The sequence below is a fragment of the Pelobates fuscus genome, chromosome 7, assembly GCF_036172605.1.
Source record: "Pelobates fuscus isolate aPelFus1 chromosome 7, aPelFus1.pri, whole genome shotgun sequence".
Classification (NCBI taxonomy): Eukaryota; Metazoa; Chordata; class Amphibia; order Anura; family Pelobatidae; genus Pelobates; species Pelobates fuscus.
Window position 1 is genome coordinate 71331360 of NC_086323.1, and position 11510 is coordinate 71342869.

Below are 11510 nucleotides of genomic sequence, written 5' to 3' on the forward strand. Positions count from 1 at the left end.
GACTTTGCTGAACATAACTATTAGTGTATCAGAACAGTAAAATGTATCATAGCAACAATATCCTCAGTGAAAGTGCTGTTTGTGTGTGAAAAATGCAAAAACTTCACTTTCACCGACAATATCATCGCTGTGATATGTTTTACTGTTTTGAAACACTAATATTTGTGTTCAGCGAAGTCTCCCGAGTAAAACAGTACCCCCCCATGTACAGGTTTTAGGGTGTCACAGAAAGTTACAGGGTTAAACACAGTGCTAGCAAATTAAATTATCTGGACTTTCGGCCTGGATTGGCAGGCAAGTCCCTCAAATTGCAATCATTAAAATTACTTAATTAGGTAAAAATATTACATAAATACGCACGTAGAATTTTAATATATATATACATATTTATATATTTGACGTCTACGTGTATATTTATGAAATTATTTATGTAATTATGTATATGGACATATGTATATTTCATATTATTTTTATTTATTTATTTATACATAGATATATATATATATATATATATATCATTACATTCTAAGTGTATTTTGATATAAATATATATATATATATCAATATCAAAATACTGTTAGAATAAAATTGCATATATATATATATATAATTTTTTTAATTATTAAAAAATAATTTTATTTTTTGTTATTTATTTTTAACATATTATTTGTATTTTATAATATATATATATATATATATATATATATATATATACCATATATATAGTAATTATATATTGTATATATTCGTGTGTAATTTAAATATAAGTGTATTTTTATATTAATATACGTATATATAAATATAAAAATACACTTAGTATGACATTATATATATGATATATATATATATTATATATAGATATAATACATGTATATATATCATATATATATATAAATATATATATATATATATATATATATATATATATATATACATATTATTATTTTTTTACACTGATTGCTTTATTTTTTAATTTTCATTTTTTATTTTCTACTTGCAGGGAGACTGCCTGTCAGCACAGACAGCCCCCCTGCAGGCAGACACATGGACACGTATTGCGGTCATGTGATCAAGTGATCACGTGGCCGTGGGGTCTTGATCTGCTGAGGGGAGACTGCCCGGGCAGACAGGCAGTCCCCCTGGACCGGGAGGAGCGCTGATCGCCACCGGGGAACCGACGGCGATCAGGTAAGTAGCCCCAGACTGTTATGACGGTTCAGGACCGTCAGCGGTCCAAACGCACGTTTTACCACTGACGGTCCTGAACCGTCAGCGGTCCTGAAGGGGTTAAGGACCAAACTTCCGGAATAAAAGGGAATCATGACATGTCAGACATGTCATGTGTCTTTAAGGGGTTAAACATGACTTAAAAATAAAGATGAAAAAAGACTTGTAGATGGCATTAATACATTTAATTAAAATCCATATTTTTAGAAATTGATGCAATACTATAAAAAGTCAGAGTATTTATTTTGTCTACAGTGAATGGTAAAACTGTTCCCAGACAATTTCTTAAAAAATTAAAATACATTTATCTGCAGACTTCTAAATAGAAGCAGACTTCTGAGTAGAAATATTAATAGAAGTAGTAATAAAGGAAATAATAAAAGCACAGCTACTTTGGGATTCTCACAAAACTCCAGATTGTAGTGAATTCAAATCCAGATGGCAACGTTTTGGCAAAAATGCTATTATATGCTAAAATTGCAATTATAGTCTATATTTTGCCATACAAATTTTAATTCACTGCAATGTTAGTTTAGTGAGTACCCCTATTAGTTTATTTAATAAAATCAAATGAAATTACTTTCATTATCTTAAATCTATAGTACAGACCTATTTTGTTCTTTAAACTTGAATGTTATACAAAATATTGGAAGAATTATCTATATTTGTTTACAATCAAAATATTACTATATTATACATTAACAATCATATTAAAACCAAATAAAATTACATTTTAGTCTGAGTATTTCACACTGTGCTGAACAATACCTTACGTCCTTTCCTGTGGATATTCTTTGTTGTTAAGAGGATGTACTGAAGGTTTGAGCTGTAGAGTGAAAGTTACTTATTTACAATAACAGCAGGTAGCTTCACAGAAACACCTTTAATGAGAGGCATAAAGGGATTCATTTGTCATGTTGCTCTATAGTGCACGTAACATAATCATATTTTTGTGTGTGTGTGTGTGTGTGTGTTTGTGTGTGTTCTATAAAATATATATTATAATTTCCAGCAGATTTGTGATGCAGTTTAATTTAAAACAATGTTCCTAGCCAGCAGTAGAACTCCTGATTACATTTGTTTTTCAATGAGGGTATTTTTTGTGGATCAGAATTAGAGGGATTATTGACTGGTTGGTATGGCTAAATATGATAGATGGGCAGTAGTGATGTCCTGAACAGTTCGCCAGGAACCATTCGCCGGCGAACATAGCGTGTTCGCGGTCGCGAACACGCGCAATGTTTGGTCCGCCCCCTATTCGTCATCATTGAGTAAACTTTGACCCTGTACCTCACAGTCAGCAGACACATTCCAGCCAATCAGCAGCAGACCCTCCCTCCCAGACCCTCTCACCTCCATGATGAATAGGGGGCGGACCGACCATCGCACGTGTTCGCGACCGCGAACACGCTATGTTCGCTGGCGAACGGTTCCTGGCGAACTGTTCGGGACATCACTAATGGCCAGTATAAGGTGTAAATGAAATAAAACCTTAAAATGCACAACCATCCCTGCTTCTGCTAAATAGTAATAGTTATTTTAATACTTTTGTAGTGATATGGCATCAGAAGTGAATACTGGTATATGAGTGGAACATAGGCATTAAAATAATAATGGACTTATGGAGTGTGCAAAACATATTCAATTAAATAAATAGCTTGATAAATAATGGCAAAATATTGTAAATGATGTATAGGATATATAAATACATTTGTGGGAAAGGACATACAGAAGAGCTGAAGATGCTTCATTAATGAGTATCGTATTTTAATTCAGGTTTATAAAAGCATTGATTTCTATGAGAAATGTGAACGCTTATAATTAAATTATATTATGATTAAATTATGCACCACCTCCCTGGCTGCCAGTCCGATTTCAAGGGAAGTTTGGTTCCTGATTCAAGCTCCTCCAGCGAACTGAAGTGGCAGGTTTGCTCTATTTGAGAGCATCCTCCCCCATTTCTCCTCACAGACCACATATCAGAGCAGTGTTCTTTCTGTTCTGTTGTCAACGCGCATGCACAGAGGGACAGATTCATTTATATATTACCAATGACAAATAGCAGCAAAAGTTGCAAGCATGTTTTTGTTTTTTTATTGGTGATATATCTACCTCTAATGGAATTTTGATTGAAATTACCTATTACATGATTTCAGTGATTATTATTATTCATTGGGGTATATCTACTAAATTGTGACACCCTCCACCATTTTTAGGTGTAGTGTTCCTTTAATGGAATTTTAATTGAAATTAATTACAACATTATTTGAGTGATTAATGGCATTATCTGTATTATTCTTTAACAGTAATAATATTTATAAAGTAGGAACATATTCTGCAATGCTATACAATAGGTGGACAGATACGTCAGTAGTTGCAACAAGTAAATTCGGATGTATAGCAGGATATATTCTAGTACAAACAAGATTACGGTAACATGGGAATGGAGCATGAATAGACACAAGGTAAAATGCACTGCAAACATTGTTGTTAAGTTTAATTTACAGTATAATAAGAGTTACAGACATCTTTGACATGTTTAGCAGAAAAGGTAAAAGAGAGACAAAGAGAGCCTTGTCAATAGCCGTGCAATTCTTGAAGGAAAGTATACTAGGGGAAAGGCTAGTGAGGAAGAGATGTTTTCTTAGAATTCAATGCTTAACAGGTTTTTCAGTGTAACCTCTCCCCACATGTATTGCATTTTTTTTTTATTCTGTCATGGTGTATTGCCTGTTATTCTTTTTATTATCTTGTGGGAAAATTTGAAGCAACATGTAGTGTGCACTGTGGCCAGAGGACTCTGTGACTCCCTTACAGCTTTATCAGGAAGTGGTATAGTATTGGTATTTATCTAAGGCTTAGATTTTTTCATGTTCTCCCCATGCATTTTACTGGCATTGCACTAGAGCTGAGGTAATTGATTCACTGGCAACCTAACTTATGGTACTATATGAGAAGAAGCCTGCAGTATCATCATTTATGTTAATATTCTCCTTTACACGGAGGAGAGGTTGGGGTGGATGTGGTGACATCAGATGTATAAATACATCAACGTCAACCAGTAATCACATGGGTGTACTGCTTCATCAATAAAGAAATAACTTTATTAAGTTGACAGGAAGTGAACATTCTTACACTGCACTCTGTGATTTTATACTTGGATAGGTTCACATAGAATTTGGCATATTTTCCTGCGCCAATTTTTTGGGGCTTTGTTTTATTAGTATTTTGGGAGAAGTACTTAAGGCACTTTTTGTACTTCTTTGAATAGTTTATGTGCTGATTAGTGATGTCCCGAACTGTTCGCTGGCTAATAGTTCCTGGCGAACATCGCATGCGCTGTTCGGTCCGCCCCCTATTCATCATCATAATAGAGTAATCTAAGAGTAAACTTTGACCCTGCCTGTACCTCACAGTCAGCAGACACATTCCAGCCAATCAGCAGCAGACCCTCCCTCCCGGACCCTCCTACCTCCTGGACAGCATCCATTTTACATTAATTGTGAAGTTGCATTCTTAGTGAGAGTAGGGACAGTGTAGCTGCTGCTGATTTGATAGGGAAATTGATAGCTAGGCTAGTGTATTCAGTGTCCACTACAGTCCTGAAGGACTCATCTGATCTCTGCTGTAAGGACAGCACCCCAAAAAGCCCTTTTTAGGGCTAGAACATCAGTCTGCTTTTTTTTTCTATGTAATGTAATTGCAGTTGCCTGCCTGCCAGCCTGTGTGTCAGGCTTACAGCATATACTGTGCCCACTTGACCAGTGCCACCATTCACTCACTGGTGTCACAATAGCTTGCATTTAACAAAAAAAAAAATACAATTTTGACTGTCATAGATTGAATAGCAGTTAGTTGTCTGCCAGCGTGTGTGTCAGGCTCACAGCGTATACTGTGCCCACTTGCCCAGTGCTACCACTCATATCCGGTGTCATAATAGCTTGCCTTTAACAAAAACTAAACTTTTTTGACTGTAATATAATAGCAGTCAGTTTCCTTCACTAGTGTGCATTTCAGGGCCTGCCCAGTGCCACCACTCACTCACTGGTGTACCAATAGTTTGCATTTAAAAAACAAACAAAACTTTTTGGACTGTAATATAATAGCAGTCAGTTTCCTTCACGAGTGTGAGTTTCAGGGCCTGCCAGGGCACAGTGTCACACCAGTGCAACTCATATCTGGTGTAACAGTAGTGTACATTTAAAAAAAAAATACAATTTTGACTGTAATAGATTGAATAGCAGTTAGTTGTCTGCCAGCGTATGTGTCAGGCTCACAGCGTATACTGTGCCCACTTGCCCAGTGCCACCACTCATATCTGGTGTCACAATAGCTTGCCTTTAACAAAAACTAAACTTTTTGGACTGTAATATAATAGCAGTCAGTTTCCTTCACTAGTGTGCGTTTCAGGACCTGCCCAGTGCCACCACTCACTCATATCTGGTGTCCCAATAGCTTGCATTTAAAAAAAACAAAGCTTTTTTGACTGTAATATAATAGCAGTCAGTTTACTTCACGAGTGTGCGTTTCAGGGCCTGCCAGGGCACAGTGTCACACCAGTGCAACTCATATCTGGTGTAACAGTAGTGTACATTTTACAAAAAAATATAAAATTTTGACTGTAATAGATTGAATACCAGTTAGCTGTCTGCAAGCGTGTGTGTCAGGCTCACAGCGTATACTGTGCCCACTTGCCCAGTGCCACCACTCATATCTGGTGTCACAATAGCTTGCATTAAAAAAAAACTTTTTGGACTGTAATATAATAGCAGTCAGTTTCCTTCACGAGTGTGCATTTCAGGGTCTGCCAGGGCACAGTGTCACACCAGTGCAAGACATATCTGGTGTAACAGTAGTGTACATTTAAAAAAAATATATATTTTGACTGTAATAGATTGAATAGCAGTTAGTTGTCTGCCAGCGTGTGTGTCAGGCTCACAGCGTATACTGTGCCCACTTGCCCAGTGCCACCACTCATATCTGGTGTCACAATAGCTTGCATTTAAAAAAAACTAAACTTTTTGGACTGTAATATAATAGCAGTCAGTTTCCTTCACGAGTGTGCGTTTCAGGGCCTGCCAGGGCACACAGGGCACTGCCTAAACAGGCGATAGGATGATTTTATAATCACTGCACTGTTAATTTCAGCACGGTTTGGGGTGTTTATTTAACCATGGGGAATTGGAGCCATATTTGAGCAAAGTTTATAAGGGATTCCTGTCTACTAGTTAGCCCTCTCTATACAGGACGGCTGCCTATAGCAGTAGATAGTGTGTGACTTTTTAGCACTGATACAAAGTGCTTTACTGTGCCTTGTCTGTTTCCTGTGGGCTACTTGAATTGGGACAGGAGGGAGTCTTTAGTTTTATACATTGGCTGATTAGTTGCTTTAGGCTGGAGACATAGTGCCTCATACACTGGGCACCTATATGTCCTTCAGCAATACCTGCAAACTAGCCCTGAGTTAGACTCCTCTTATAGCTCACTGAGCTCCATTTTTTCCTCTTGGTTTACTAGTGTGTTTATTATTATTTTCTATTTTTTCTTTTTTCATGTTTATGATTCAATAAATGTATGGTTTTTATCAGCTACATTAGACTCAGACCTGTATCCGATTAAGTGCATCCTAGACCCCTCGGCCTTAGGACCACTTTCCTTTTGTTAGTCCCCTTCAAACAACTTTTCCATCACTATTGTGGCCAGAAAGAGTCCCTGTGGGTTTTAAAATTCGCCTGCCCATTGAAGTCTATGGCGGTTCGCCCGGTTCGCCCGTTCGCGAACATTTGCGGAAGTTCGCGTTCGCCGTTCGCGAACCGAAAATTTTATGTTCGTGACATCACTAGTGCTGATAAACACAATCCTGCTCCATAGTTTTTTTCTTGTATTCTGTGAAATTTACTTCCTCATTCTGTTATGTCAAGTGCCACATAGGCCACAGCATTAAGCTACACTACATAGTATATCCTTGTCTGGTCTCTCTACTTTGTTTCACTTGTGCATTAATACATGGATTGGCAACTGGCATAAAGCAGTCACTTATTGGCCAGCTGCTGACATCTGCTGGTAAAACTAGTAAAGTACAGTATGTCAAATTTATATATTTATATGTATAGAAATGTTTTCTTTGTATCAACTAATAATCGTGTTTTCCTTATGTACTTTCACTGCAGGTATGGCCATAAATACTCACTACTTCAGTTTAACATACAGGGTAATATTCTAGAGTCCAAATGGTCTTGTACCAAATAGGGAAAGCCATCCGGCTGTGTACGGGCTATTTGAACTGCAAAATCCAGACATTGTTCATGTTTATTAACAATGTCTGGATTCTGCAATTCAGGCTCCAAATCGGCTTCAATTTTTAAGCCAGTTAATCTACTCCAAAATGGGACATGGGCACAGCGTAAAAATTGAAAGTTTGAAAAAAACTGGAATGGCTATGTCTCAAATGTGCCCCTTCAATGTCCACATATACCTGGCAAAGGTACATATGGGGGTATTGCTGTACTCAGCCGACATCGCTGAGCAACATCTGAAGTATTATACAGTGGTAGCACACATAAGGTTTGCAAAATATACTGTGCAAACTCACTTTGTGTGTCAAAAAGGCAGAGAAAATGCTTATTACCACTGCACTTGGTACAAGCGAGCGGAAGAATTATCCCACGCTAAGGTTCAAAATATGCCTTTTGAATTGCCCTGGGATGTCTTCTTTAAGAAATGGTACGCCTTTCTGGTGTAGTTGTAATATGTAGCCTGCTCAAGTGCTCCAAAGTGGGACATGGACACATCAAAACCCTTAATGAAAATTCACACTTAAAAACCTGAACTTGTCACGTCTCTTTTACAGCTCTGTAACTTCACAAAATAGTGTCTAGGTCATACATTGGGCATATTGTTTTACTCAGAAGATGTAACTGAGCATAATTTGGGGATTTTTATGACAGTGGTACATATCAAGTGTAAGAAATACTCAGCAAAAATGTAACGTATATGTAAAAATGCAATTTTCCCCCCTCACCACAAACATTGACATAAATTGGTGAAAAAAAGGTGACAAGTTAACGCACAATATACACCATATTAGATACCCTGGGGTGTCTGCTTTATCAAAAGAAAGCCCTTTGTGAGGTTATTTGAACAGTCACACTGCTATAATACCCTAAAATGAGACATGTCAGATCCATCTAGGAAAATTCTAACTATAGAAACTGAAATAGCCTTCTCTCTTATATGGCATTGTAGCTTTACAGAAAAGTGCATACAATAGGGGTATCGTTATACTCAGCAGATGTAGCTGAACACAATATGGGGTTCTGTACAGGGATAGCACACACTAGGTTTACAAAATACACATTACAAAAATCTTGTTATATGTGTATATGCCAAAATAGAGAAAAAACACAATTTTACTCTAATATTTAGCAGAGATTGGCGATGAAATGGTTACTTAAAGTGTCAAACTAACCTTAGGTAAATAGCCTGTGATGTCAACATTATATAAATATATACTTTTGTGTGGCAATTTTGATTTCTGTGGTGGCTACTAAACCTACAAGACAAACATACCAACTTCTAAAATTGTTTCACATTAAAATTTTATTTTAGGCCTTGTATTTTGTGACCTGTTACTTTCAAAATAAGGTGAAATCCTATACATATTATGCACATGCTATTATTGCCAAAACTGTAAAAAAAATAATTTTTTCTCATTTAGTGGCATTTTTTATAATTAATGAGAATTTATCTATGTATATGTGACATAAAATTAAAGCCCTGTTTTCCCTCTGAAAAATGGTATATAATATGTGTTGTATCAATAAATGACAGAGATACAAATTGCGTTTGAACACAAACAGCAAAAAAATGCAAAAATGGCTTGTGTCCTTAAGGGTAAGACAAGCTTTTGAAGCTGTGTCCATAACGGGTTAAGAAGTGGAAAATTCATAGAACGCTTGATACCAAGCCAAGGTCAGATATACCAAGAAAGATTTCAGTCACAACTGCCAGAAGAATTGTTCGAGATATGAAAGGGATAAAAATGAAGTACATGACTACTGTACATGGACAAGACTACATTTTTAGAAATAGCAATTGTTAAATGTCAGCTTAAAGTGAAACCTGTCACAGACCATCAAAGAAATTACCTTTTGACCTCGCTACCAGAAATACGTGTTGTTGGTTACTGAATAAGCAATATCGTGTTTAGCTGATGTGATCTTGTCATGTTAGTTTTGCTGTAACTTCTGTCTATAAATATGTTTGTCTGAGCCCTAATACATTGGTAGTAGCCCAAATTGAAACACGTTGTCTGTGTATCACTGAAAGGCTGTCCCCGAACGTTCGGTCCAAATGTGAGGTGCATGGAACGCTTTGCCCAGCAAATTATCCCAACAGGATACAAAGAAAAACCCACACGTAACCTCAGGAGAAATAGCGGCTGCTCTAGAAAAAGACTGTGTGGTTGTTTCAAGGAGCACAATACGACAATACTTAAACAAAAATTAGCTGCATGGTCGAGTTGCCAGAAAGAAGCCTTTACTGCACTAATGACACAAAAAAAGCTTTGTTACAATATGCCTGACAGCACCTTGACACACCAAACAGCTTCTGGCACACTGTAATTTAAAGTGACAAGACCAAAATAGAGCTTAATGGTCAGAACCATAAGCGCTGTGTTTGGAGAGGAGTAACAAGGCCTATAGTGAAAAGAATACCATCCCCACTGTGAAGCATGGTGGTAGCTCACTGATGTTTTGGGTGTTTGTGCAGTGGTGTACACACAAACCATGGGGCCCCAGTGCAAAAATGATCTGTGGGCCCCCCCCTTTCCCCCCCCCGACAGACACACACACACATACATAAGACACACACACACACATAGACACATACACACAGACACATACATACAAACACACACAGACATACATACAGACCGACACACAGACACATACATACAAACAGACTGGCACACATACAGACACACACACACACACATACAGACAGGCACACATACAGACACACACACATACAGACAGACAGACACACACACACAAGACACACATACATACAAAGACACATACATAAAAAACCAGACAGGCACACATACACAGAGGCAGTCACATACAGACAGACAAACAGACACACACACAGACAGACATACATACATACAAACATACAGACAGACACACACACACACGAGATGCACATACATACATACAAACAGACAAGCAAACACACATACAGGCAGACACACACACACACACACACACAAGACACACAGACAAAGATACATACATAAAAAACCGACAGGCACGCATACACACAGGCAGACACATACAGACAGACACACACACAGACAGACACACAGAGACATACAAACATACAGACAGGCACACACACACAAGACGCACATACATACATACAAACAGACAAGCACCCCCACATACAGGCAGACACACAAAGACAGACACACATACATACACAGACAGGCACACACACATACATACAAACAGGCAGACACACACAGACAGACCCACATACAGACAGGCAAACACATACAGACACACATACATACAGGCAGACACACATACAAAATGTTTAAGTCACCCTCCTGTTTCCTACCTTTAAGGTGCAGGAGGGTGACTGGGGTCCACTGGTGGCTCAGGTTGATAGGAGTCAGAGTTCCCACTCTGACTCCCTCTGCTTCCTCCAGCGCATCTCTCAGTGTTAGCTGGGAGGAGGGACGTGCGGTCACTTCCTCCCAGCTCTGTGTGAGCTCATCACAGGGGGCCCGGTTGCGCTGTTAAAGTGTCCAGCGCTGACCGGGCCCCCTTGCAATACACATCCATCGGTGGCCCTGACAGAATAGGCCACCCGATGGACCCCTTGGACGGCGGCCCCAGCGGTTTGCCGTGCAAGATGATGTTGGCGGATACCTGGTCACAGGGGTCCGCAGGGCGGCCGGGCCCCCTGGAGTGGCGGGCCCGGTCGCAGCTGCGACCCCTGCGACCGTGGTATGTGTGAGCTCTAAAGGCACGCAGAATCTTGTGAAAATTGAAAGTTAGATTAATTGAAATTGAAAATTGAAAGTTAGATGTTATCAGAAAATACTGGCAGACAATATGCATTCTTCTGTATGAAGGCAGGGTATGGGATGCTCTTGGACTTTCCAGCATGACAATGACCCTAAGCACAAGGCCAAGTTGACCCTTTAGTGGTTACAGTAGAAAAAGGTGAATGTTCTGGAGTGGCCATCACAGTCTCCTGGCCTTAATATCATT

The 11510-nt window shown here is 38.5% G+C and overlaps 1 protein-coding gene across 1 annotated transcript in view; it reads right to left on the reverse strand.

Annotated features, from left to right (window-relative positions):
• Window positions 1–2024, reverse strand: part of LOC134568671 (NXPE family member 1-like) — a 109371-nt gene extending 107347 nt beyond the window's left edge. The window contains exon 1 of the mRNA XM_063427321.1: window positions 1991–2024. The gene's annotated coding sequence lies outside the window, so the exon portion shown is untranslated. The remainder of the gene's footprint in view (window positions 1–1990) is intronic.
• Window positions 2025–11510: the final 9486 nt, after the last annotated feature.